Below are 24,683 nucleotides of genomic sequence, written 5' to 3'. Positions count from 1 at the left end.
GCTGCTCGGGAACCTGGGCTTCTAATTCGAACTCCTCAGTTTGGAAGCCAGACCGAACCACCTTGAAACCCAGACACCTACTCCCTACTACACCTTCCAGGACTAGGAGTTTCCCCCGACCTCCTGCCACCGCTTCCCAGGAGCCGGGGTCCCGGAATTGACCCTCGTCAGCCCCGGTCCGCGCTCCTTCCCCGCCCCCGGAAAAAAGCGGCAGAGGGCGGGGAGCGGCGCGCGCGGGTACTGTGGGGGCGCGCGTTCCCGCGCCCCGGGCCCGCGCAGCAGGTGCGGCCAGGCCCCACCTCCCCTGCGGAGCCCTGGCTACTCACCCCAACGATGTTCCTCTGCGACCTAGTCGCCCTCACAGACGCCTCTTCCGCTAGCTGCGCGCCCGCCTCGCAGCCACCGCCCCCTAAGTCGCTGCCGTCCTCGGTGCCGTCCTCGGTGTCGTCCTCGCTGCCGCCGCCGCCGCCGCGGCGCGCGTCCGATTTCACGCACACCGCCGTGGCCGCGCACGCGCCTCTGCGCGCTGGCGTCACTTAGCAACCGACAGTTCTCGGGTGGGCTAACCGCCAGGGTTTAGGCCCCCAGGGGCCTCGGGCGGACTCTGCGGCTTTCCTCCACCGCCCAGACCCGCTGCCCCGGCTGAGCAAGGCCCCCCAGGGTGTGGCTACCCTGCGGGCACCTGGCTCCGGGTAAGTCACGTCACCACACGTCACTGTATAGCGTCACCGGTGCGCGTCACTGCGGAGGGGAAGGTCCAGGGCACCTGTGGACTGAGCGATGGCCTCGTCGGGACCGGCGCGGACCGGATCGGCAAGTTCTTCCAGATGCTGGAAAGTTCTCCAAGAGTGGGACCCGAAGGGGCTGAGTGACATTCGTTAACTTAGCAGCAGGGTGTGATGGCCCGAGCCTTGAATTGCCATGCCTCAGAGTCCTCGTTCTGTAAGTGGGAATTATAATATCCGTCCTGCCCACACTAGAAAGTTTTGAGGCTAAAACGGAATAGTGTATGCAGAGATACTATGTAAAGGATGAAACACACTTCACTTTACTTTCTCATGAGAAGACAGTAGCGCAAGAGAAGTGGAGAGTGTGGACTTTGCATTCACTGAAATCTGAAAGCAAATTAGATCTGAGCCTGGCTGATATTGGAGAATCAGTTCCCCTTGGAAGTTACTTCCTTCTGGGCATGGTGGGGGCCAAGGTGCAGGGATCTGGGGAGACTAATTAGGAAAGACTTAATTCCAGGGAAAGGAGTAAATGCAGGAAATGAAAATAGTCGGGAAAACCAAGGCTTGGACCAGGGATACCCAGTTTGAGGCCATTGCAGTCCTTCAGACAAGAAGTGTTGAGAACCTTAACTAAGGCATTGGCAGTGGGAATGCAGAGGAAGGGAACACTGTTTAGGTGGTACAATTGCCAGCACTGGGTAGAGGATAAATGGATAATTCTAGTGTAGGTGCTGGAGTAGATAGTGGTAATAGTTAGCAAGATGGGAAGAAAGATGAGTCTGTATTATCCACATGTGTCTAATATACTACATAGTGACGATGACCTGTGAAATAGGATGATGAGTTCAGATGTAGATCTGTTTGTTTTGGAAACACTTATTCCACTCTCCTTCCGCAGGGAGTAGCATCCATTAGTATAATACTTCTGGCTTCTCCCTGCCTGGATCCCCAACTCACTCCTCCCTGGAAAAGTGATTTCCTGATTGATGAACTTAAAAGGAGAAACAGTTCTCTCAAAAGAGAGTTGTCTTGGGCTGGGGTTGTGGTTCAGCTAGAGCACTAGCCTAGCTCATGTGAGGCACTGAGTTCATCCTCCGCACCACATAAAAATAAATAAATAAAGATTATTGTGTCCACCTATACTAAAACAAAATTAAAGAAAAGAGTTGCCTTCAGGGAACTGTTCTTGTGTTCTCTTCTCTCTTCTGCAGGGGCAAGGGCTAGTGGTAAAGTTTTCTAGGCCAGAGCTACAAAGCAAGTAAGCCTGTTTATTTCCAGAGTATAACATAAGGAAACTGTCCACAGGTGATATCAGATATCTGCTTTGTCAATTCTGTTATACAGGAAAATGGGCCCACAATGGTGACTGCATCCTAATCTCCAGAACCTGTGAATATGTCACCTTGTGTGGCGAAAAGTCTTCAAATACAGAGAGATTATACTGAATGAATGGCTGGGCTACAGGCAGAAATGTCAGAAAAGGAGAAGGAAGCAAAGGTCAGAGAAACAGATTTGAAAATGCTTCACTATCTACCTCCAAGATAGATCCAAGGAGGGCTAGGAGTGTAGCTCAGTGGTAGAGTGCTTGCCTCACCCAAGCGCAAGGACCTGGTTTTAATTCTCAGGTGCAGGGATTAGGGATATCCAAGGTATACAGACATCCCCCTGAAAAAGGCAAGGAAATGTAGTCTTCAGCCCTGGAGTTCCCAGAAGGAGTACAGTCCTGTCAACACTTTGATTTTAGGACTTCTGACCTCTAGAACTTTAAGATAATAAATTTATATGGTTTTAAGCCACTAAGTTTGTAGTCATGTGTTACAACAGTGGGAAGCTAGCAGTAATGAAGATGGCAGTTGGTTTCATCTAGAAAAGAAGGGTACAATTTATTAAGGCCCCCTATGAACTATAATAGTGTGAATGTGACCTGAGGGAGGCAACCTCCACATTTTAGAGGGAAATGTCCAATAAACAAATTCTTCAGGTCTATGAATTATGAAAGAACTCGGGTTAAAGTAAACCAGATGTGGAGAACATGAACTTATAATTGTTCAGTTAATCCATAGGCATTGATGAGATGAATCAGGGAGAAAATATAAAATTGTATTAGATTCATTTGCTTATGAGAGCACACATCAAATCCCTCTCAGATCATTTCAAAAACCTTGAAAGTCAATATATTGATATGCCAACTTCTGTCCAGATTCTATGACTGTCACACGGTTATAGAAACTCAGATTTTGGAGAGAAACACATACGTATAGTAGTTGCCATAGTTATTTTTCTTTTAAAAATCAAGTATAAATATAACTATAATGCAGTATACCAGGTGCTATAATAGAATATGGACAAGGCAAAATGAGGGTTATATAAAGTGATTCAGAAAGGGACCATTTCGTTCTGCCTAGTGAAGTCAGGATATTGAACGAATTTCCTACACTGTCAGGTGGACACAGGACACCTCAAAAATGGACAAGAATATATGAAAGCATGAGTATGAAAAAAGCCAGGAGAGCTGTGCTAAGCCAGTGATATCACTTAACATTCCTTCCAAGTAGTTTGGTTGTAATCTGAATGTTTAATTTAAAAAAAAATTTTTAAACTTAATTTTTTTAATTGAGAAAATGGCCACAAATGAGAGTTGAATGCAAGAGTACTTTATTTTTTCATAAGCTCCAAGAGGAAACATTCATGGTTATAAATGCCATGTTTTGGTATTTTGCTTATCTAATCTTTATACATTGTCACATTTAATTTCTCAAGCATTAGCTTATTATATCAGCCATTGACATAGCTCAGTATTAGCAAATGGAAAGTAAAATTTAAGTTATTTGGCCAAGGTCAAAACTGTTAAGTAGCAGACTGAAATTTAGACCTAGCACAGGTATCCTCTCTCCAGAAAGCCTTCCCTTGAATCCTTAGTTGATTTAAGTGCCTGTCCTCTGACTATGAGCATAATGTATTTTCACTGTGGCATTTACTTCAGTAACAGTGATGCTTGCTGTGTGCCAAGTACATAATTCCTGTACCTGTTCTGTTACCTGAGTTTAAATGTGCTATGGGCATTCACTCATTTAAACTTTATAACAGCCCTTAGAAGCACCATATAGAAAGACCACAGAGTGATAGCATATACAACAACCCTACTGTTTATCACAGTATTTTATAAATGAAGGGCTTAGGATGTGGCTCAGTGGGAGAGCACTTGCCTGGCATGTTTAAGGCCCTGGGTTCGATCCCCAGCACCAGGACCAAAAAAAGAGGAAAGGCTAAATAGTCACTCAGAGTCACTGCAGAATTAATAAGTGATGGAGCCAGATTCAGATCTAGATAGTTAGATGCTAGAATCTATGCTCTTAACCTCCATTCTGCTACCTGCAGACCATGTATCCTCTGCTTACATGAGGGATTCTAGAAAACAGCTCACAGAACTTACTGATGTATTTACTGTAGGGATGTTGTATGTGATATTTCTCTGTGGTCCTTCTATAAATGCAAGAGAATTTTTTCTGAGTAAAAAGTCATGAAATATTTGGCTACTCTTGAGTAATAGATGTTCTTTCTCTTCATAAGCAATAGGATTATATAACAGGCTGTTCTTCCCTTTTTGCTTTGCTAAGAAGCTCTGCATAAATGTGTTGACTCAGTGTTTGTAACTGAGTGGCTTGTTCTGCATACTGTGTTCTCTTTTTTTATTACTCAGCCTTCCATTGCTATAACAAAATATCTGAGCTTATCATCTTATAAAGAGAAAATATTTATTTTGGCTCACAGTTTCAACCAATGATCAATTGGCGCTATTGTTTGGGGCCTAGACTGAGGCAGTATATATGGCAGGGGTGTGTGGTGGAGCTAAACCACTTGCCTCATGACCAGGAAGCAAAAAGAGAACAAGGAAGGCATCAGGGTTCCCCAACGCCCTTCAAAGGCATGCTTTCAGTGACCTAAAGACTTTCCACTCAGCCCCCCTCCTGAGGGTTCTACATCTACCAAAAGTGCCACCCTGGGGACCAAAACTTTAGTACATGGGCCTTCAGGGGACATTCAAGATCCAAACTACAGCAATTGGTTTGAAATTTCTCAAAATAAATAGTTGAAAATAATAATCTAAACTTTTCTTATTTCATTTTTTTATTTTTTTAAACAGAGAGATAGAGAGAATTTTTTAATATTTATTTTTCAGTTATCGGTGGACACAACATCGAACCCGGGCCACACACATGCCAGGCAATCGCGCTACCGCTTGAGCCACCTCCCCAGCCCCTAAATTTTTCTTATTTTAAAAGTAGCAAACATAAGCCTTGTTTTAAAAAGGATATGTGCAACTTTGATGTTTTTTCATGTTTTGATAATAAAAACTAGTTTGAGGTTAAATTGAATGTGTTAAGTATAAAATCTCAGTTCTTAAAAAACAAGACTACTGCATGACCTTGAAAGTCCAGATTAACTGAATTGTTGGCCAGACAGATCAGAAAGTATTTCAAATAGCATAAAATAGCCTAATTGTGGCACTTCTAGTTTTTTACTTATATCTAAATAATTTGAAACCACTTTTGGGTTATTTGTACACATACTTTAGAGATAAGAAGGTCCATTATCTTCTATATGCTGGTGATATTTTATTATGATGAATAATATTGTGATGAATATAGTTGATCTTATTGCTTACTGTTTATCAGAAAGAATGAATTAAGACCTGTTCCAAAACTAAAACTATTAACATGTCCTTGGATTTAATTGACTCAGATCCAATAACTAAAACCCAGGTTACGTTCTTTACTTAATGGTATGTTTTGCAAGTAATTCTTCAGGTAGATTTACTGGCAGTTGTTTTGATAAAAGCCATATATTTCAGGACAGCACTATTCAGGTTTTTCTATAGTCGGAATGAGAAACTAAAAATTTCTTCTTTGAAAATATTTTAGTGCACATTCTCATCATTCTTCAACAGGGCATTTGAATGTCCAGCAGCCCAGGCCGGTGGGCAAGTGCTCTGTACTCATTGTTGCTGTGTCATATAGTAATAGAAGCTTCCAGCTGCTGCAGTTGTAACTCAGTGGTAGAGCACTTGCCTAACACATGTGAGGCACTGGGTTAAATACCACATAAAAATAAATAAAATAAAGGTATTGTGTCCATCTGCAACTAAAAGAAGAAGGAGAAAGAGAGGAAGAAGAGGAGGAGGAGGAAGCACCCATGGATGCCAGACTTGAAATCAGTTGATCTCTAAATATTGGTAACTTATGTAAACTTGAAAAAAGAAAAAAAAAAGTTTGAGTTTGCAGGCTTACTGCTTTATGGATTAGAACTTAATGGTCTTCAACATTTGCTTTATTCTTATTTGCAAAAAGAGTTGATTTTAAAGGAAAATCCTGGATTACCTGGGAGAGGAGGAGCTCCCTCTATCTTCTACCATATGTTCCTATTAAGAGGACAGTCTTAATGAGGTGACTCACTCTTCACAAAAGGCAGTGAACACCCTACCATCTGCTGATCTCATTACTGAAGTCTGAGCAATATGTATCTGCCTTCAGCCACACAATAGGAACCAGTCCATCAGAAAACTGCATACTTAGCCATATTGTCCTGAGTTCACATATTCAGAAACCTTCTCATCCCCTTTCTAGAGTGTTCTGTTGACTTGTTTGAGTCTTGGCTTCTTCTGCTTATATTAAGAAATTGTAGAAGGAAGGAACAGTTTCACAAAACCCACTAGTACCTTTCCTGTAAAGGTGTTTCTCTGCACTTGATCACTTTATGTTGCTTATCAGAAATGCCACAAGAGAATTTTTTTTCAGAGCCAAGTATTATGAAATGCCTGGTTATCCTTGTGTAACTGATGTATATTCCTTACAGACAAGTGAATGTGTAACTGAATTTGTTTCCCTTTTCACCTTGGCTACCACAAAACTCTGACCTAAATTTGTAGCTCAACTTCAGTTCCTGGGTAGAACCTGTGCCTACATATCTGCATTCTAATCTGTTCCCTGGTCTGAATTTTCTGTTTAAATTTGGGGTATCTCTTGCTCTGATTTATCTATTATTTTAAAATTCTGTGTGAAATTGCACTGGTCATCTCAAATTATAGAAAAAGCTGGGGAATGAATGGTAAATATGCCTATAACTTTCTTATGCCTAATTGTTTGCCCTCCGTTCAGGCAGGAGTTAAACACTCTTCCATGCTGACAAAAATGTTTCTTTATGAGTTCTCCAGGGTTTATAAGAGATAAATAAGAGAACAATGAATTACTTTCAAAGGATTCTTAATGTTATTGCAACTCTGAAGAATGTCATTCTTTAACTTTGATATTTTTCCCCCTTTGGAGGAAGATGGATGGGTGAAATAATGATTGACAAGCTTAAGTTGGAAACTTCAGGTCCCAAGTTCTTTAATCATATAATTTTCTCAGTTCTTTCAATATTCTCTTCTGGTAGGCCTGGATTTAAAGAATTAGCCTCTGTATAATTTAAGTCATATTCTTTGTTTTAACCTCCTTTCTACCTCACATATTAGTGATCCCATTGTATTTGCTAGTATATGTCCACATATACACTTTATTTTTTTTTCACATACACACTTTAACTGAAGGTACATGGAAGGGCTAAAGGCAGTGTTCATTGTTGTCTTAATACATCTTTTATATTTGGGTATCTGATGGCTGAAAGTTAATTGAATGTGATGACCATTTTTACACATCATCATCATATGCCAATCTATGATTTATTATTTTAATTCTGTTGTTACTTGAGAAAAAGACAATAAAGCTGCTTTGTAAATGTAAGGTAAACATTAAAATATTTCACAATTTCCTGTAATCCTGTTTGGGCATTTCTTCATTTTTTTTTCCTTTTTTTTAATATTTTTTAGTTTTAGGTGAACACAATATCTTTATTTTATTTTTATGTGGTGCTGAGAAACAAACCCAGTGCCTCACACATGCTAGGTGAGTGCGCTACCACTTGAGCCACATCCCCAGCCCCCATTTCTTCATTTCGTGATATGCCAAGAACGTAAAAAAATGGAAATAGCCTACACTTGTTTCCTATTTCGGTTTTCATTTACTGGGTCACTTTGATCTAGGCACTGAGGAGATATATAAAGATCAGTTTTTGTACTAAAGGAACTAACAGTCTGAACTTCACTGTCCCATGTTAGCCTCTGTCCACATTTGGCTATTTAAATATCTATTTATTTATTTTTAGTTGTAGTTGGACACAAAACCTTCATTTTATGTATTTATTTATTTGTTTTTATGTGGTGCTGAGGATCGAACCCAGGACCTTGCTCGTGCTAAGCGGACGCTCTACTGCTAAGTCACAACCCTAGCCCCCACATGTGGCTATATAAAATTAAGTTAAAAATTCAGTTCCTCAGCCATACTAAACACATTTCATGAACTCAGTAGCCACAATAGCTACTGTGTTAAACAATGCATGTATAGAACACTTCTCTCATTGCAGAAAAGTTCTGTTGGATTGCCCTAGTCCAAGGCCATGTGAGAATCATATGGTAGAGCAAAATAAATTCAGATGGAGAAAAATCATGTATAAAGTGTGCAGAAGAATGACTTTGGGCATGTCGATGCCTACTGCCAGAGAGCCTCATTTCCTGGGTGGCACGGGAGTCTATATTTTTAACAAACATCCCATATTTTGATGGAGGAGGTATGTGGGCTACTTGAAAAAATCAAGGTCAGGTAAGTGGAAAGGTATTTTGGGTTCTCAGGTTTGTTTATATGGGAATAGGAAGGAGAAGTTCTATTCTAGTTTGATGGAAGGAAAGTAAAATCAAAGACCAACTGAAAGACTAGAGAAGGGTTTCTAAAACCTTTGACAGAAAAAGGGGTAAGGCAAATAATCCAAAAGAAAAAATGGGCAAGGAACTAAACAAGCCTTACATAAACTGGAAAATACAAATTGCTTAAAAATATGACAGTTTTACTTGTCCTGAGGAAAACTCAAATCAAATGGCGGAGTGAGTTTTCACACCTTTCTTGGAAAGTAATCTGTTGCCATCTCCTATAATTAAAAATGCACTTACTCATAGATCTTCCAAAGAGTGTATTCTCCTTTCTTCACAAAAAAAAAAAAAAAAAAAAATCCCAGCATGCTAAACACATACATGTAAGGACATTTAATGTAGCACTATTTGCAATAAAAAATTAGAAACATAATAGGGGAATGAAGAATGAATTATGAAACATCCAAACGTAATATATTAGTTATTTGAAAGAATGACATCTATAAATATTGACCTGTAATGATGTAATGTGATAAATTACTAAGAGTAGAAAAGCATGATGTCATCTTTGTAGAAAAAAATAAAGGAAAATGTGTTTGTTTCCTATGATTACCATAACAAACTGCCATGTGCTTCATGGCCCAAAACTAAACATATTTATTCTCTTGCAGTTATAAATGACTAGAAACCCAAAGTCCCAGATTTGCTGGGCCAAAATCAAAGTAAGTCCACCCTGTCTCCACAGGTTATGGGGAGAATCCATTCCCTGCCTCTTCCAGCTTCTGGTTTCTGCCAGCATCCCTTGACTTGTGGTCATATCACTCATCTCTGCATTTGTCATCATATCACCTTTTCCTATTCTGTGTCAAATTGTTCTCTACCTCTTCCTTACAAGAGGACACTTATGATTTGCATTAGTATCCACCAGGATTATCTCCCATGTCACACTCATTAGTTACATCAGCAGTGATCCTTTATGCATATAAGACAACATTCACAGGTTCCAGACATTAGGATCTGGATGTCTTTGGGGACCATTTTTCAGCCTACCACAACATGTTTGTAAACTTAAGAATAATGTCAAAGGATACCAAATTGTTAGCATTAGTTTCTTTAAGGTGGAGAAGAAATTAACTTTTTTTTTAGTATATACTTTGATTTATTAAAAATAAAGTTGTGGGGCCAGACATGGTGGCGCATGCCTGTAAGCCCAGCAGCTCAGGAGGCTGAGGCAGGAGAATCCCAAGTTCAAAACCAGCCTAGCAAGGTCCTACACAACTAGTAAGACCCTATCGCAAAAAAATAAAATGGGCTGGGGATGTGGCTCAGTGATTAAGCACCTCTAGGATCAATCCCTAGTACAAAAAACTTCTGGGGCTGGAAATGTAGTTCATTGGTAGAGTGCTTGCTTACCATGTGGAAGGCTCTGTGTTTGATACACAGCACCACCAAAAATGATATAACAAAGTAGAAGTAAAAGAAGAGCAAAATTTTCAGGTAAATACAAATAAAGAAGCAAAGGTGGTAATATTAATTTCAGGTATAGTGGAATCCAAGATGACATATGTTTCTTAGAATTGGATGTGCCAGATAGACTAATAATAATATCAAGTTGGTGGATTTTAGTTAAACCTTCAATGAACTTGATTTAATAACAAAGTAACATACTTGTTCAAGAAAAATTCACAAAAATCAGTCATATACTGTTCACAAAGAAAATTTCAAAAAGAAGAAAAAATACAGTTTGCTTAGTGTGGTGGTGCACACCTGTAATCCCAAAAGCTTGGGAGACTGAGACGAGAGGATCGTGAGTTCAAAGTCAGCCTCAGCAATTTAGCAAGTCCCTAAGCAACTCAGCAAAACTATGTCTCTAAATAAAATACAAAGAAGGGCTGGGAATGTGGCTCAGTGGTTAAGTACCTCTGGGTTCAATCCTCAGTCCAAAAAAAAAGATACAGTTTATGTTCTCTAGCCACAAGGCAATAAAACTAGAATTAATAGTTTAAAAGCTACCAAGAACTGGAGAGATATAGCTCATTGGTACACTAGAAACAGTACGCATGGGTTCAATCCCTACCACTCCTCACCAAGCAAAAAAGCAAAATAAAATTCATCTTTTTAAGCTAATGAGGAAATAAAAATTGAACTTATAAAAGAAGAGTCGTGGGTGCCTTACATACAAAAGCTGTCTTATGCCAGGCATGGTGGCACAGAAAGCTGAGCTAGGAGGATGGAAAGTTCAAGGCCAACCTGGACAATTTAGCAAGACCCTGACTCAAAGTGAAAAGGGCTTGGGATATAGCTCAGTGGTAGAGCACTTGACTAGCATGTGTGAGGCCTTGGATTCAATCCCTAGTACTGCAAAGAAAAGAAACTGTCTTATGTGATCAAAACAATTCTCAGACAAGAATGTTTACATGTACTTTTGAGATAAATATTATAAATAATTGAATTCATCATTCCACTAAAAGTTAGGAAGAAAAAGAAAACCAAGATAAACTAAGAAATTGGGAGGGAAGGGAAAATGTAGAAGTGTACCAGTCAGTTATAGCCACAAAATGCTGCATAACAAAATCTCAGTAGCATGCAACAAGAGGCCATTGTGCATTCTAGAGCCCAGGCAGGAAGGGCAGCGGATCAGGGAGCATGTTGTTCAGGTGGTGATGGCATTAGCACAGAGCACAAGCCCTGTTTCACATCCCGTCTCTGCGCAGGCCACACCTGCCCTCATCAAACCCCACCACTCTCCTCCTCTCTCCACTGTAATCATTTTGGCCCTTGATTACTCCCTCTGCAGAATGCTTTTCCTCAATATATTCATTCCCATACTACCTCACTTTCTTCAGGTTACTGCTTCAGTGTCACTTGTCTCACCAACATATAGCCAATAGCACACTACTTGCATTCCATTTTTCTCCACAGCAGCACTTGTCAATATGTCACATACACACACTAATTTACCTATTGTCTTCTTCACTGGAATATAAGATTTGTGAATTTGGGACTATTTTATCCACTGCCATGTCCCCAGCCCTTTTAAGAGTAACCAGCACATAGTAGACCCTAATTAAAAGCTTATTAGTGAATAAATAATTATATCAAAATGGATTCTGTTATACATAACTAAAAAGATGTGATAAAAAAAGAAACCAGTTCATACCAATCTGATGGCAAAGATGTAAAGCTTGATCTTTTCTGTTGTTGATACGTTTGTGGAACTTGAACTTTTAAACACAGTTGGTAGACATGTACACTGCATAGTGTAACCGCTTGCAGAGGCTGCTTATTATTTCCAAGAACTGTTCTCCCTTTCTTCCCAATAGGATTCACTAGGTATGATTTGTGTTGTCACCCAGAATAAAGATTCTCCTGCAGCTAAATGTAATACCATTCGGGCCAATGGTATATACTTGGAAATCTTTCTTTTCTTCTTCTTCCTTCTTGCTGGCCAGAATGTGTCCATGATGGTGAAGCCATACTGCAATGGGAGATGAAAGATGCCTTGCTGAGAATGGTGGCACAGCAAGGGTGAAGTCTTCCGGGTCCCTGAGGAGTTTGCAAAGCTACCCTGCCCCTGCCTGCTTCCTCCAGAATGATATGAGAAAGAAGTGTGCTGCTTTATTCTTTTTTTCATTCTTTTTTCTCCCCCTTTCATGGTACTGGGGATTGTACCTAGAGCCTCGCACATGTTAGGCACGCACTCCACCTCTGAGTTACGGCTGCAGCCCATGTTTTATTTTTAATTTTTTTATTTGTTCTAATTAGTTATACATGACAGTAGAATGCATTTTGACACATCATACACAAGTGGAGTGTAACTTCTCATTCTTCTGGGTGGTATATGATATAGAGTTTCACAGGTCATGTAATCATATATGCCCATAGGGCCATGTTTTTAAATTTTATTTTGAGACAGGATCTCACTATGTTGCCCAGGCTGACCTCAAACTTGCAATCCTCCTGCCTCAGCTTCTCTTCAGCTGGGATAAGAGGCATGTAGCCCCATGCCCAACTGTGTTGCTATTTTTTAAGCCACTGTTATTTTGAACTTAGTATCACTTGCAACTAAATCCAGTTCTAAAAGATAAAATCACTTTGGGAAATAATTTAGCATTACATAATGAGCTGAATATGGCATATGCCAAGATCCAGAAATTTTACTTGTAGGTGTAATACCTAGATATAACCCTAGAAAAGTCTGTCCCATGAACATGTGTACAAAACATTCATAGTAGTGTAACCTCTAATAAGAAAGATAGGAAAACTCTTCAACATCTAGTAACAGAAAAATGAATAAACACTGCACAAGATGGAATATGTATCAACATGGATTAACCTTACAATATAATGTTGAATTAAAAAGCAAGCTATATATGATTCTTATATTATGAATTTTAAATCCAAACAATACTATATATTGCTAAGAGAATATATTTCATTTTGACATGAACCTAAAGCGTTTTCTTACTTATTTTTTCCACCTTAAGATCATCTCCTTGGTATAAAAAAAAAAAAGCCTTTTGTTTTTGTTTGAGGTCTAACACATATGAAGTATTTCCTTTATTTTCCCATCAATGTTGCAAGAGGTTTGGCTTTTTTAAAATTTTTAGTAGTTGTAGGTGGACAGAATGCCTTTATTTTATTTGTTTATTTTTTGCGGTGCTAAGGATGAAACCTCATGCCTCACACAGGCTAGGCAAGTACTCTGCCAACTGAGCTACAGCCCCAGCCCTAAAATGTACAAATAACTATTATGCAGCATTTTGGATTTTCACAAAGCAAACCCAGGTCAAGAAATAGAATGTCACTAGCACACCAGACACCACCACCCCACGATTATACTGGAGGGAAGAGACTTTTATTCAGTGGTTAGGAAGGAGTTGCACTCTCTGCCAGAGATAAATCAAAAAGCATTTAACCCTAAATTGTTACTAGCAGCCATCCCCAAACTAAGAGGGATACCAGTTGTAGGATAAAAACAATATTGGAGTTCAGAGTGAAGAGACAGAAAGAGGCTGAGACCCTTTGATGATGTTGTTTGGATTATATTAACTGAAACTGAACTGTATTTGCTTCTGTACCCCAGGTAGATGAGACTTTAATTTCCTCATTATTTAAATCTGCTTAAATTGAATTTTCTTTTCTTCCCACCAGAAGAATTCTATCTGATACAAACAGGTTAAAATCTACCACTGTTTCATTTCAATGATTTAGGTTAGAACTTGAAATGGCTAGCATTTCAAAAGTTCAAAATTGACTGAGCCTGACATTCTTTTCTTTCACTTGATGATTATTATTAGAGAAATAATAATAGTTAACACTGACTGCTTATTACCTGGATGAAAGTGTTCTAAGCATTTTTACAAAGATCCCATGAGGTATGGAATGCTGTTGTCATCCTTATACAGATGAGGCTTAACCCTAGGCCATTTCAAAAAGAAGACAAGAGAATATTCCAGGGCTGTGCTGTCCATTACAGTAGGCACCTAGGGCCATCAAACACTTGAGATGTGGTGTGCATGTAGTGTTGGGCACGCCAGGTGCCAAAGGCTTTATACAAATAAAGGAATATAGAACGCCTCATTGATGAGTATACTATATTGATTGTCTATTGAGAATATTTTGCATATATGGTATTAAGGCATGTGATGAAAATTAACTCATTTATGTGGCTTCTAAAGATGTTTAATTAGGGCTGGGGTTGTGGCTCAGCTGTAGAGCGCTCGCCTAACATGTGCAAGGCCCTGGGTTCGATCCTCAGTACCACATAAAAATAAATAAGTAAAATAAAGGTATTGTGTCCAACTACAACTAAAAAATATTTAAAAAATAAAAATGTTTAATTACACATGTGGCTTATATTCTATTTCTGTTGGACAGCACTACTCTGGTGCAGTGGTTGTCACAGTGTCCTGGACCATTAGCAGCAACAGCACTTAGGAATTTGTTAGAAATGCAAGTTTCTAATAAATCAGAAATTCCAAGTCAGATACCTATTGAATCAGAACTACTGAATCAGAAACTCTGGGGATAAGGCCCAGAAGTCTGTATTTTACAAGCCCTCCATGGGAGTCTTCTTTGTTTCCTAACTGCTTTATTGGATATGTCTCTTATTCAAAGTGCACCGTTTAGTGGTTTTAGTGTGCCCACAGAGTTATGCAAATACCACCACATTCTATTTTCATCACAACGAAAAGAAATCTGTTCCCATTCTCAGTCACTCCTCGTTCCCCATGCTGTCATCCCAGCCCCAGGCAACAACTCATCTGCTTTCCCCTCCATGGATTTGCTCTTCCTGACGGTTCCTAGAAATGGAAGCATACAGTATGCAGTCCTTTAGGACCGGCTTCCCTCACTAAGCACCATGTGTTCCTCCGTGGATTCTGATATGCTGATGTCTGAAAACTGCTGCTTTAGGGTAGAAATGGAAAAGACAAAGTCAGAAAGAGTGTGAAAAGTCAAGGGTATAAAGAAAAATGCCCAGATGATGAGAGAAAACAAATGAGACCAGGAGAACATAAATAGCAAACAATGAAAGGTAGTTTTTTCCATGTGGGGAAGTAAGCTACCAATCTTGTTCCCAAAGTCTAAGAAGACTGACACTGAAACCAGGTATAACCGTACTCTATATTTCTATGTTGCCTCTGCTTTAATCTTTTTATCTCCTCAAATAATTTTATCGAAGAGATGATAATTAAGGCCATGAAAATAGGTGACATTACCAAAGGAGGAAGAGTCTCTATAGAAAGAAAAGAGCAGAATATAGAGGGGGAGGTCTTTCCTTCCAGCACAGTGTGCAAAATAGTTCACATTCTTTCCCCCCCTTGAGTCCACCAGTAACCCTGGGAGGAAGTAAAGTGAGTGTCACTGTGCTAATGCCCACTCAGTGCTTGAGCCAAGGTTTGGAGGTTGATCTTCTGCCCTGAGGCAGCTCCTTTTCTTCTTTACTCAGTCTTTCTCAGTTATATATAAAAGAGAAAATGGAGACAAAAGAAATAGTCAGGAATGTAGGATTAGAACAAGGTAAGGAGCCAGGTAAGGTGGCTACATCTGTAATTCCAGCAGCTTGGGAGGCTGAAGCAGAGGATACCAAGTTCAAAGCCAACCACAGCAACTCAGAGAGACCCTGTCTCTAAACTTAAAAAATGGAAAGGGCTAAGGATGTGGCTCAGTAGTTAAGTGGCCCTAGGATCAATCCCTGGTACCTGCCCCCACAAGTACCCCCCCCATTCCCCCAACCCCCCACCCCCACACACACAAAAAAAATAGTTGAGAACAGTTTTACGGAAACAAAGGGAGGAGTGTTTCAAGGAGGCCAATCTTACTTGCTCCCTTGAATTGAAAAACAGTCTTTTAATGAACAGGGTGCGTTACTGCCAGCCATACTTTGCAGTAAAGAGCTGTCAACATGAACAACCTAGGAAAACATGTTTTGCCTTTGTTTTAACCTACAAAGTGTTCCTCTAGTCACTATTTCCCATTTCTGTAGTTTAATTTAAATTTTTTTTCTGTTTTTAATTTAAGTCTATCAGACATACAGTAAGACCCACAAATAATCATACAGCTTGTTGAATTTTCACACAATGTGCCCAGGTCAAAAAACAGCACATTGCCAGCATCCCAGAAACCCCCTATGCTTCCTCCAATTATTATCTTTCCCTTGTGCCCCAAATAACTGTTTTCCTGACTTTTAATATAGTTGATTATTTTGAGAAGTAAGCATGATAGAGTGGATATACAGCTTATGTATGATCAGAATGTCAGGTCAGTGGTGGCAACTTAGAACAAAGCAGCCAGGGAGGGAAAGAAATATCAATCAGGCGCCAAGGAAAAGCCTGTCAATCAGCGGGATCTCCTGACTAACATGTGTCAATCAGCAGGACTCCCTGGCCAATCCTGGAGTTCAGCCAGCACCCCTGACCAACTCCAAAGGGACAAGGGACTCTAAGCTCCGTCGGCTCCTATGCGGTTTCTCCTCAGAACCTTCTCCTGTCCACTCTGTGGGTCTGATCTAGTTCCACCCGGGAGTGATATCTCAATAAAGCCTCGTTGGGCGGCCTTTTTAAATCTGCCTCCTTTGGTCTCTGCCCGCCTTGCCTGATCTTACAGAAAACCCACCAACTGACTACATCCCACAGGAAGGCCTCTAAGACACTCAACCCAAACAATAAAGAGTGCCAATGACAAGAACATCGAAATCTCCACATTAGCTCTGTATTCTCTAGAGCTGACATTAGGAGATGCTGTTATAGAACTAAACTGCCTGATAGTAACAGGGATGAAAGGGCCCAACACAATAGAGGCCATGCCCTTAACCTTCAGAAACAAGGTGGGTGTAAGGTTGGGGTGTCAGTCAGTGAGGGGAGAGGCTCATCTGGAGAGAACTGTAGAGGAGCAGCCAACAAGCGTACTGCTCAATCTATGCTATCAAAAGAAATCAAAGTTGGATAGTGAAAAAGCTGAGTACCATTGATCCAATAATTTTTAAAAAACCACAAGTCTCTGCCCAATTTCCACACCTGAACTTGTTTTTCACACCCAGAATCCACTGAGATTGGGTTTCCAGGAAGAATGACACCACAGCAAAGCGAATCAGTAATGATCTCCTCCAGGTCTTCCCTGGAGGGACGACATTCTCTTGCTAGGGTAACCATACACTGCTCCCAGTTACCCACTTGGGACTTTGGTACTTCCTGTTGCAACAGCTCCAGGCTCTGTTTATACACAAAACTAAGAAGAACACGGATACTTCGTACAGTGGTTCTCAAAGTGTGGTCCAGTGGTAGCAATAGCATCACCAGGGAACTTGTTAGAAATGCTCACCATAGAACCTACCCCAGACATATTGAATCAGAGTAGGGCCCAGACACTTGTTTTGACAAGTGTCTCCAGGTGATTCTGATGCATATTCTGTTTTGAGAACCACAGATTTAGAGGTGAATGCTTCAAACTATTCCATCAAATGCTCTGACTTACCACTAATAGCTCCCAAATAGGGTGCTTTACTTTTTTAGGGGGGTGGTCCAATACCAGGGATTGAACTCAGGGGCACTCAACCATTGAGCAACATCCCCAGCCCTATTTTGTATTTTATTTAGAGACAGGGTCTCACTGAGTTGCTTAGTAACACGCTGTTGCTGAGGATGACTTTGAATTCATGATCCTCCTGTCTCAGCCTCCCCAGCTGCTGGGATTACAGGTATGCACCAATGAGCCCTGTCAAAAGGGTGCTATTAAACCTACTTTACTCCTGTAGGTATTCTGCTTCTTGTTTTCTAGCTGTTTTGTGCAGTTTGCCTCCAAAAATTCTAATTTTTCTTGATAAAGGATCTATCTCATATTTTTAGCCTTCTTGTTCTAAAAGGACATTTAACATGACTGTGTGTTAAATCCTTATATCCTATAACTCATGTGACATGGTATTTAAAAATATTAATTTACCTCCCTGCATTTCTTTGTAACCCATGGCCCCATCCCCATCAGGCAGCTAGACCCTGGGCCCAGGGATGGTATAATAGAAAAAAGGCTCTTGACTTTCAAAACTCTGAACCTTGATATTCTTTGGCTTGTGGGAAGGGGAGTCAGGACAGAGGGCTCTTCAGTGAGTCCCTGTGAAGAGGCCTCACCTTTCTCTCACTTAGTGATTAAGATAAACCACAAAATCCTTAGATAAAGGTATCTGGGGATCTAGAAGGAGAGGGGGCTTGTATTTGGCCTCCCAGGTATACCTCCTGGAGTCAGCAAGACCCCTGAGAAGCAATGGCTAAAGAAATATCTGTGAGATAGGACCTTATATAAATCTCATAGAATTAATTTCCCATGGAATAGCAAAGGGTTGTGGAGAAGTCTTAGCCACAAAGATCTCTTTAAAGGCCAACATGGTATGGAAATAGTGAAGCAGAAGGGAGGTGCCAGCAATAAGGAGTCAGTAATAATAGTTAACGATGGTATCAAGCCAGGAGGGAAACCACATATGGGGGACAGAAATCAGAAAACAAGCAAATAGCAAAGGGAAGTGGCTTTTCTGTCATATCTACTGGTAGGCAGGAACTTAGTCTCTTGATGCCATCACATGTAGAGGTGGGACTTGAGTGGCGCCTGCGCACCTCTTCATCGTGCTTCTTCATGTGTTGTCTGTCTCCTTACCATCTTAAATCTCCACCTAGGGCTGTGCATTTTACTATGCTAATAAGGTGAAGGTTATTGGGTTACTTTGGTGAGAGTCTACACATGGGTTTGCCCCTCACTACCTGAATTGACCTTCTCATCTGAGGTTTTTAATATTATTTTATTCAGACCTGGCATTTCTGCTGACCACATAACCTCCCAGCCTTCCATCTCCTGGCATTATCATTCCCATGAACTTGGAGACTGGTGCACCCCTAACTCCTAATTCTCTGGTACAGCTGTTAACCCTGTAAAACTGAGAGCTAGCTTGGCTGTATTACTTCCCCTGAAAGGTTTTACCCCTCACTCCTAAAGGAGGTCCTGTCTTTCATGGAGCCCCTGACTGTCATTTTAGCAAATGCTAGTGGGATGGTTCACCTAGGAAGACTACATGCTTACCTTCCTCCACCTTCAAGAATTTAAGATTTTCCCCCAGAGGAAAGTAGCAGGAGAGATCCTGTATTTACTGAAACTTGGTTTTTAACCCTCAAAAAATAGGGAGCTTTATGTATGATTAGAATAAAGAAAATTCCTGCTTCTTACACTCTTGTGTTTGTGGATTAGACACACCACCTGTAATTCATTGCTACAAATAATATGTTTCACTATGTAATACTGGGAGAAACGAATTTGTATTTTTGGAGGTAAACATTTTTGCTGATGCCGGTGATAGGAGTCTGTAAAAAGTGCTTCTCAAACTTTATTGTCCATATCTATCACCTGGAGATTCTATGAAAAATACAGATTTCTGATTCAGTAAGGCAGAGGTGAAGACTGAAATTCTTAATTTTCAATCAGCTCCAAGGTGATGGTGATGCTACTGGTACAGCAGCTACCTTGAAGTAGGGAGGCTGTCTAAAATACTGGTAAGATGACTATGTTATGTAGGTTTTTGATACATGTTAGCTACATTTTCTTAAATAAAATATAGTTTGGTAGGGTGGTGGCTACCAAATTGTAACAAAAGAAAGTTTCTTCAGAATTAGTCAACTAAGAGCTGGAAATGTGGAAAAAATATAATGCTGGGGCTGGAGTTGTGGCTCAGCGGTAGAGCATTCGCCTTGCATGCAAGGGGGTTTGATCCTCAGCACCACGTAAAAATAAATATAAGTGAAATAAAGGTATTGTGTCCAACTACAGCTAAAAAATAAATATTATATAGATATAATGCCAACTTTATGGGTTTTACATGTTTCATTCAACTTTTGTAATATTTAAACATTATGTTTAAATCATTAAACAAATTTTGAATGTCAATTGAACTTGGTCATGAGAATTGTAAGTCTTGTAAGAGTTTTTGAACACCTTAATATAAATGTATCTTCCAATTTTTAATATTATCATCCTGAACAGACATGTGAGTGGCAGACAAAATGCATATTTGTTAACATATATAATTTAAATCAAAAGGTAAATAATATAAATGTTAGCATATTAAACAATATTTCTTATCAATTTTTCAGATTATAAAAATGATACTTGACCATTTTAAAGAATTTGGAAAATACAGAAAAATACCAGGAAAGAAATAAAATCTTTGGTAATCTCAGCAGCCAGGGTTAACCACAACAACTTGGTATTTTCCCTCCAAGTATTTTTTTTTTCTTTTTTTTTTTTTTGGTACTAGGGATTGAAGCCAGAGATGCTTAATCACTGAGATACACCCCCAGCCCTTTTTAAAAAATATTTTACTTATAGGGTCTCACTAAGTTGCTTAGGGTCTCGCTAAATTGCTGAGGCTAGCTTTGAGCTCGCCATTTTCCTGCCTCAGCCTCCTGAGCCGCTGAGATTAAGGGTACAATGCTTTTTTTCATTTCCTGTCTCAGGTGCAGTTTGCTATGTTTTTAAGTGTTCTTTGAAGGCACAGGTGTTTAAATAGAGTTTTAAATAGTGTTTAAATCAAGCACAAAGTGCTTAAGTCATGTTAGAATAGATGATATTCTATTATTATGGGTACTATGAATGTTAACTATTTCTCCATTTGGGGCTTTTATTTCTAATTTTTTGTTGCTAGAAAATAACACAAGCAACACATTGTATATATTTTAGACATTGAAATCTGACTATTTTCTAGGAAACAGAATTCCCAGAATATCACAATATTACCCAGTAAAAGGATCTGGACATTTTAGTCTTTAAACTCTTGAAACCTACTGCAAAATGAAATGTGTAAACAGTTTGAAGTCTATGAAAGTGCCTATTCCATTACCTCTACAGCAGACCTGGGTATTGGCATAAAAAAAAAAAAAACCTTCTATAATATTGTGGGACTCAAACCTGTGCATTTATAGTATAAATTCTATCAATTAATTTCCACTTATCCAATTACTAATCTGCTTCACCATTTCTTCAGTAAAGAACTGAGAATTGAAAGGCTGAGTTAATGTAACTGGTTGTCCTCTCTGGATAGCTCCATCTCTGATTTGTGGATGAGCTGTCAACTGTGTCCATACAAACATATTCAATCCAGTTATCTTTGTCATTATAGAAGTATATAATTTAGGGGCTGCGATTGGGGCTCAGCAGTAGAGCACTCACCTAGCATGTGAGAGGCCCTGGGTTCGATCCTCAGCACCACATATGAATAAATAAATTAAATAAAGGTATTGTGTCCAATTACAACTAAAAAAAATTCAAGTATATAATTTAATGTTATATAAAACATTAAAAATGAACTTAAGGGTTCCCCCCCGCTTTGCAGGGCTGGGGATCAAATCCAGGGCCCCACCTATGCTAAGTAAGCACTCTACTACTGAGCTACACTCCTAGTCCTCAAACAAGTTCATATGAAAAGAAAGTTGAACATTTTATAGAACTCTCCAAGACAAATGGCTCATATAAATTGCTGCTGAGTTAGATGTGAAAATCATATGTAAATCAGGAGGAAAGCATAACAGTATGGATTCGGCACTCAGAATCCTTTGTAAATGCTTTAAATTTATGCTCCACTTTAAAGAAACCAGAATTGGGGGCTGGGGTTGTGGCTCAGAGGTAAAGCGCTCACCTAGCATGCATGAGGCACTGGGTTTGATCTTCAGCACCACAAAAAAAATAAAGGGTTAAAATATAAAAGGTAAAAATAAAGGTGTTGTGTCCACCTACAACTAAAAAATATTGAGAGAGAGAGAGAGAGAGAGAGAGAGAGAGAGAGAGAGAGAGAGAGAGACCAGAATTGGAAACCTTCTATCAGTGGTTCTCAATAGGGCAGTACTGACCCCTAGGGGTTATTATGGAAACTTGGACATTTTCAGTTGGTTTCACTACTGGTTTCTGGTGAATTGTGAGCAGGGATTTTGGACATCCAGCAATAGCCTGCACAGTCTTGGGAAGTCCCACTGAATATAGAAAACAACACAACCCTATTTCTTCTTCTCAAGGAGTTGAAGTACAATTCCCCCATACGTGTGGGCTTCCTTTCAAAGAGTACAGAAAGGAGATGGATGTGTTGGAGAAACTTAACAAGCATCACCTCATCCATAACTTCCCCCCAAATTCTTTGGGGCTTTGGGGAGGTAATTAGGCTATGAGGGCAGAGCCTTCCTGAATGGTGTTTTGTTACTGGGGATTGAACTCAGGGGCACTCAACCACTGAGCCACATTCCCAGCCCTATTTTGCATTTTATTTTAGAGACATGATCTGAGTTGCTTAGCGCCTCGCTGGTTGCTGAGACTGGCTTTGAACTCATAATCCCCTTGCCTCCACATCCCAAGCCAAAGGGAATAGTGTTCTTGTTTTTAAATTTTTTTTGGTTGCAGTTGACACAATACCTTTATTTTATTTATTTATTTTTATGTGGTGCTGAGGATCGAACCCAGGCCCTCGCAGTCTAGGCTAGCCACAACCCCAGCCCAGGAATAGTGTTCTTTTAAAAGTCATAAGAGATTTCTCTTGGCAGTGTGAAGACACAGCAAGAAGTTGCCTATCTACAAGCCAGGAAAGGGATCCTCACCTAGCCCTGGGTCTGCTTGCTGGTGCTTTATCATGGACCTCTCAGCCTCCTAAACTGTGAGAAATAAATGTTTGTTGTTTAAGCCTTCTAGTCCATGGTATTTTTGTGATAGCAGCATGACCTAACACAGTGTTAAGCAAATCCTAGTCAAAATACTGTGTGGGGAGACCACAAATGATTACTGTTCAACCATCAGCTCGATATTCAAACCACCTGTATAATAATGGAGTCCCAGTCTCAGCCCTGTAGGGCTCATGGGCCACGACTCCACACTGACCTTAAGCCACAGTACCACTGTCTAATCATAGAAGAAAACTTCTTGTCCTCTGGTTTGCTTTTTCCTGTCACCACTTGTCAGGCAAGTTAATTTGGAGGTGAATTGTTCTAATCCCTAGGAAGGCCTGCTTATACAATATTTTTTTTCAATGCATATAGGAATGAAATTAAGAAATAAACAAGAACTGTCTTTGGCAAGATTTATTTAGCAAGTAGAGAAATCTTCTTTTCCTGGAAATAAGGTTTGAAGTTATTGAATTTATGGATCTAAGAGGGCTTCCATTTGACAATTGTAGCATTCAACACTGAAACTGGTTTTCTTAAGTTTCTATGACTCACAATTTGATATCTGATCTTTCTTCTCTGTGTACTTTCCTGCCACAATCGCTTATTCCTTATCCTTTCCTCTTCCCACCCTTCTTTTTTTTTATGATCTTATTCTTGTAATTCCCACCTTCTTTGCCTATACAAACTACCTGGTTAACAGGCTGTATACAATTGTGACTACTCCCAGTTCAGAATGACCTTGCAAGCCATTTCAAATCCTTTCAGTACTAAGGACAGCCTTTTGGAAGAAAGAACTTGATTGAAAGAAGTTTACAAATTAAACGGTCTTATCTAAAATTTTATTTCAGTTATTTGTTTAAATTGCTCAAACAAATTACATTTCATCTAAAAAGGAAATGTAAAGTGTTTCTAGCAGTGCAAGAATAATTGGCATGGCCTATCCAAAGGTCTTCCACTACAGTCTACAGAAAACCTAAACCACAAACTGGATGTTTTTAATTCTCGGGCCATAAGACATTTTCAAAATCACCATGATTTTTTGAAATCTAGCAAACCATCAATCATAGGAGGGAAGACTGCAGAGCTGATTTCTGAGTAACTAAGTTATTGCTACCAGTGAGTATAATGTGATTACTAGAAGCATAAAGACCATGGGGTAGGGAAGACTCCTTGTGAGTTGGGTATCACCGGTGCAGGAGTAATTGTGTGTAGGGTAGCCTGTCTTACAGACTTCTAAGCTTCCACCCTCATTGCGGTACTCAGGCCCAAGAGTTAAGAGCACAGTGTGCAAACTCACTGAAGGTTTTACACTAAGATACTAGTGCAGGAGGCATGGTGAGGAATTTTGAGGCATAATCTAAATAGTAAAAATAATAATGAGATCTTGAGTACTTGAGCCTATTCATATTGCCTTCAATTCATTATATTTTACATGTGTTATAGTTTAGATATGAGGTGTCCCCCAAAAGCTCATGTGTGAGACAATGCAAGAAAGTTTAGAGGTGAAATGACTGTAGAGCCTTAACCTAATCAGCGTATTAATCATTCATTGATATAGATTAAGTGGGTGGTAACTGTAGGCAGGTAAGATGTGTCTGGAAGAGGGAGGAGATGTTCCTTTGGGGTTTGTCTTTTGTTGCTGGTGAGCAGAGCTCTCTCTGCTTCCTGATTGCGGGCCTGAGCTGCTTTCATCTTCCACACCTTTTGGTCATGATGCTCTATCTCACGTTGGGCCCAGGGCAATGAAGTTGGTCATCTATGGACTGAGACCTCTGAAACCATGAGCACCAAATAAAACTTTTCCTCCTCTAAAATTGTTGTCATGTCTTTTAGTCATAGCAGCAAGAATGTTAACTAAAACAACATGTCTAGCTTTAATACTAGAGTATTAAGTGATATACAGTATATTACAGCTTAGTCTGAGGCATGGGTACCTAGTAAATATTATTCCCTCCCTCCTCCCCAATCCCAAATAAATGAGGTTAGTCCTTGAACCTTAAAAGTATTTTAAATAAAAAAGAAATTAGTTTTTCT

The 24,683-nt window shown here is 39.8% G+C and overlaps 1 protein-coding gene and 1 long non-coding RNA gene across 4 annotated transcripts in view; one reads left to right on the top strand and one right to left on the bottom strand.

Annotated features, from left to right (window-relative positions):
* Positions 1-650, bottom strand: part of Btbd9 (BTB domain containing 9) — a 410,025-nt gene extending 409,375 nt beyond the window's left edge. The window contains exon 1 of one of the 3 annotated variants that reach the window (XM_058581418.1): positions 327-650. The gene's annotated coding sequence lies outside the window, so the exon portion shown is untranslated. The remainder of the gene's footprint in view (positions 1-326) is intronic. The other 2 variants (XM_046450749.2, XM_046450748.2) reach the window with 2 other exon arrangements.
* Positions 342-22,668, top strand: LOC124096754 (uncharacterized). The gene is made up of 2 exons (XR_006852992.1): positions 342-942; positions 22,533-22,668. It is a non-coding gene; the product is annotated as an uncharacterized LOC124096754 (long non-coding RNA).
* The last annotated feature ends 2,015 nt before the right edge of the window (positions 22,669-24,683 follow it).

The sequence above is a fragment of the Marmota monax genome, unplaced genomic scaffold (genome assembly GCF_021218885.2).
Source record: "Marmota monax isolate L192 unplaced genomic scaffold, Marmota_monax_Labrador192_F-V1.1 WCK01_AAM20220418_F8-fsc00127, whole genome shotgun sequence".
NCBI lineage: Eukaryota > Metazoa > Chordata > Mammalia > Rodentia > Sciuridae > Marmota > Marmota monax.
The sequence above is the reverse complement of the archived record's forward strand: the minus strand, read 5'-3'. Positions and strand labels throughout refer to the sequence as shown.